The following is a 5,125-nucleotide window of genomic DNA, read 5'->3' as shown; positions in this document are numbered from 1 at the left end:
AAATTATTTATTTTTGAGAATTTGAGTCAAAATTTTATGATCCTTTTTGAAATCCTTTTGGTCCATGTTTAAACAAATATCAACAAATCAAATTATTAATGCTAAGTGTGGATGACCCAACACATGTTGGGATCCATTGATATGGGACTTCATTCTATCATCCTATCTTTTTCTGGGATTAAGAGTGGAATTTCTCACTATTAAGCAATGTTTTATCCCCATCAGTATTCCAGAACCTTTGAGTAGCCAGAAGGACAACTCAAGGTAAGGGGTCATACTTAGTGTGTCCCCTATCAAGAAACCAGAGCAGGTAAGAATGACCATAATACTGACATATCCGCAAATCGAGTATATCAACACCACTAACCAGATTTCTATACTTTACGCTATAAAACATCTCCAGATAATGGCTTGTCTCTCGTCTTTCAAGTTTTGATGCATACTTCCAAAATCCATAAACCCCAGACAACGTCATTAATCTGTCAGCATAAATTTTCCATGTATACCTACAAAGACCCATTCCCAATATCAACTTGTATGGATGGATGTATATAGTTGAATTTAATTGAATATTTTCATTTACATGCTCATGAGGCCATGTGCGATCTATGGAACCATATGAAAAATGAAAAAAATTATATGAAAAATGAAATTTGGCCCTAAACTTACTTTTCATAGATACGTTGTAAACCAGCATCAGAGATCTTGTTTGAGTAAGTGGGATCTGTCTGGCACCTCTCAAAAAAGTCAGCAATCTGTTCACTTGTAGAATCCCCATGGTATGGATCAATATGGAATCCAGACACCCCATTCACAATAATTTCAGCAGGACCTCCATTACATGTTGCAAATGTGGGAAGGCCACATGTCATTGCCTCAACAACTTATTTCCCCTCAATTCCAAAGGGGATAAAAACCCGAAATCAGATTTCGCTGCAAAGGAAGCACCTGAGCCAGATTGAGAGGCGCTACCAGTTTAAGTCCCTACATCCAAGCCTGCATTCCTTCCATTTTAAGAACCATCAGCCGCAGAAGCAGGGGCATCAATCCCATCAGCGTAAGCAACAGAAAGATCCAAAAAAAAAAAATCCATTGTCAATAAGCATGCTTACAGGAATGAGGGGTCTTTCGTACAACTAATCTAGTAAAATAATCAACTCTAAATTGTAGTGTGATGAAAAACTAAAACCGTTATTTACATTATTGCATATAAGTCATAAAATAGTTAACAAAAGTAAAACCCACTTTACTCGCTATTATTTGAAAAAAAATCTATATTCTAATGATGATTTACTGAGTAACACACCTGCTGGTCGGTAAGAAAATGAAAACGTTCTGAGAAAAGACGTTCATTTTCAATTATATTTGTAAACTAGACTGAAGAGGGACAACTGTGTAAATTTCATAAGCTGTGGAAGAAAAACTTTGAGAAACAAATTGAGACATTGTCTATGAAGTTGGATTCAAAAGGGCATCGACATGTTGTGAATCACTGGAATGGTTTGTGAATTTTCTAAAGAAACTCTCGATGGGAATTTTGAAGTAATACCACAAAAACCAGAGATGGGATTTTAAGGAGAATTCTTGAAAGGAAGGATTGCAATCAAATTAGAACTGCAGAACCCTAAAAGCCCTTATAGCAGTCTCTGATACTAGTTGGTACCTTCTCACAGCCGAAACTTTGAATGCAATGAAAAAACTAAAAACCAAAGCAAGAAAACACTTGTAAAATGTACACTCTATTAGAATGGAGGCTTTGGCAAAGAAAGATGATGTTATTAATTTGTGGTTTATTAGACAGTAAAAAAATTTCACTAATGCATTTCGGTTTTAGTGAACTCTTCAATCATCGGTAGGGAAAATGAGTCTTCACACATTGTTGTTGTTATTCCATTTGCCCTCATGATGAGTGAAGAGTTCACTTCCATGCTTACACCGTGATAAACCCAGAAACCAATAGCACATTGCACAATCTATTAACAGAAATCGGTCTGTACAAGATTAGTACAAGTGTCATGTATAACTTGCGCAAACAATAATCACCTGGCAGTGAAACATTAATAGTAATTTATCTTGAGACATACAGCTTTGGATACGAAAGGCTCATATCTCATGGTGTGTATCCAGAAAAAATTATAATTAATGTTGCACTGCTCAGTGCTTATTGTTTAAGCAAACAATAAGCACAAATAGCAAAGATTAATGGCAGTATATCCAAAGTTGGATCTTTGTGCATATACATCCAACTGTGTATATATGGACAATATTCCTAGGAATTCTTTGTTGCTGGTGATTATTGTTTGCTTATCATTTTTCAAAATAAATATAAAACATAACCACAGTTGGATCTTTGTGCATATACATCCAACTGTGTATATATGGACAATATTCCCATGAATGCTGTGTTGCTGGTGATTATTGTTTGCTTATCATTTTTCAAAATAAATATAAAACTAATTTGTGCAAGGAAATCTAGGATGAGAAGAAGACTCAAGCTTGGATGACAAGAGAACTAACACTGGGGAAGTAGAAGAAACGCTAAGGATTTATTACATTATCCACTTTCCATTTGTGGAACTATACACACTTTTGACTTGGGCTATGAAGATTAATCAAATACCCTGTTTGTTGGAGGTGCCTTAGAGAGAGCCACACCTTTCCAAGAGGGGATCTATAAAATAGGGATCCATTGGTGGTCATGGGGGGTAATTGTCAACAACGAATGACAGAGAAGGCAGGAGAGTAACGAACACAAATGGGCTTCAGAAGTATGCCGAAACATTGACACCAAAATTTTGAGGAAAGAAACATTATTAAATAGCAGTCCTTCAATATATTGTATAATATTAAGATTCAATTGTTTGGTGTAAGACATTAAGCATTGCAAGCATAAGACATTAAGCATTGCAAGCAGACTTTTTTCCATATAGGAAAATAGCAGTAAGCAAAACTTAGTTTTAGATTACTTATAGTGCTGCAAACCTCTGTAGCTTTTCTGTCACATTTCCCTTAGATGGGGAAGATGGAGAGTATAAATGTTCAATTTCTGCACACCAGTAAACTGGGTAAAATGTAGGGTTTGATTTGCAATATACAAAATAGCAAGGGAAATATTACTCAGCAAGTGGTCTTCCTTATTTGATTATAAACAATTGATATCTTTGATTATACACAATTGATCACCAACTACATAAGGCAAATGCCTGTGAATCACTGGAATGGTTTGTGAATTTTCTAAAGAAACTCTCGATGGGAATTTTGAAGTAATACCACAAAAACCAGAGATGGGATTTTAAGGAGAATTCTTGAAAGGAAGGATTGCAATCAAATTAGAACTGCAGAACCCTAAAAGCCCTTATAGCAGTCTCTGATACCAGTTGGTACCTTCTCACAGCTGAAACTTTGAATGCAATGAAAAAACTAAAAACCAAAGCAAGAAAACACTTGTAATATTATTTGAAAAAAAATCTATATTCTAATGATGATTTACTGAGTAACACACCTGCCAGTCGGTAAGAAAATGAAAACGTTCTGAGAAAAGACGTTCATTTTCAATTATATTTGTAAACTGGACTGAAGAGGGACAGCTGTGCAAATCGAGTATATCAACACCACTAACCAGATTTCTATACTTTACGCTATAAAACATCTCCAGATAATGGCTTGTCTCTCGTCTTTCAAGTTTTGATGCATACTTCCAAAATCCATAAACCCCAGACAGTGTCATTAATCTGTCAGCATAAATTTGCCATGTATACCTACAAAGACCCATTCCCAATATCAACTTGTATGGATGGATGTATATAGTTGAATTTAATTGAATATTTTCATTTACATGCTCATGAGGCCATGTGCGATCTATGGAACCATATGAAAAATGAAAAAAATTATATGAAAAATGAAATCTGGTCCCATAAATTAACCTTATAAAAGTTGAACTTGGTATCACATCGACAAACTGTATGGCATGTTTACATTTGCAATAAATATGTTAGCAGAGCAGAGCTTTCTAAAAGCAAGACAGGGAGGAGGTCTGATAAACAACATTAACATTGAGATATTATATTTGAACATTGCCAAATTTGCAAATTCCTCAAAGAGATATGCCAAGGGGAATCAAGTGCCATATATTTCAACTCAAAATCTCTAATCAACAAACTTTGTATTTCAGAGCTTTTCAACTGCAACTGGGAAAAGATGTAGTAGAAAATATTTCCCCTCTTTAAATTTGGTGACTCACTACAGTGTAAAGAGCAAACTCCATTGGTGTTGCAGGGCTTCAAATCTGAGGAAAAGAGTCAGACAAATGAGCAAATGATTTGGACAACAGATCTGAGGATCCCATGCTTTCATCCATAATGATTTAATTTCTGCATCACTGAATTTGTAATGAAAGAAACTCAAATCTGTATCAGCATTCTGGAGATAAGCCCATCTGATCTGCAAGTCATTCATTGTGCTCTCAAACCATTTGCAGTCGCGAGAGAAGAGGAAGAGGAAACAATCAGGTCGCTCACCACAAGGTATAGAAATGAATATCTTGAATCCTTTATATCATTCGATGGACTAACTCATGTTTTTATGCATTGTCCACTCTCAATAGAACATTGGTTGAAGGAATTGAAATTGAAAAATGGAAATAGACAGTGTCTTTTTAAGTCATGATTAATGGTTCTGCTTCCAGATGATTAAGGGGTAAAAGAGGGCATCAACTATCCCCCTTTTCATTCATGTTGGTAGCTAAAGGATTATAGCAGCTTTGCCTAAAAGGTATCAATGAGGAATTTTTTAATATCCTTTGTACATGACATAACTAACTTTATTTGGAGTATAAACAATAAGGAAAGTGTTGGTACTTTATACTATATAGCAAAGCTATAAGTATGGAAGTGAATGTAAACAGGTCTTTGATATTATTCAATGAACAGGTCTATAAACCCAGATGAAATCTAAGATATGCAATCCCAATAGAATAAAAAAGTATACCCAGACTCGAAAGAAAAAAAAAACAACACATGCATCAATGATGGGTATGCAAAAAGGATACCAATGTATCCTTACCTGGCCCCTGCCTTACAAGCATTTTTAAGAATACACTTTGCTACAACTTTTATTTACAATTCAT

General features: G+C 35.1%; 1 pseudogene; it reads right to left on the bottom strand.

The window, feature by feature from the left end:
- Positions 1–259: 259 nt before the first annotated feature.
- On the bottom strand, positions 260–975 carry LOC149217488 (sucrose synthase 1 pseudogene; annotated as a pseudogene).
- Positions 976–5,125: the final 4,150 nt, after the last annotated feature.

The sequence above is a fragment of the Pinus tabuliformis genome, chromosome 1_1 (assembly GCF_031772625.1).
Source record: "Pinus tabuliformis cultivar Carrire ecotype Pingquan chromosome 1_1, CPIR1, whole genome shotgun sequence".
NCBI lineage: Eukaryota > Viridiplantae > Streptophyta > Pinopsida > Pinales > Pinaceae > Pinus > Pinus tabuliformis.
This window is presented reverse-complemented; position numbering and strand designations above follow the sequence as displayed.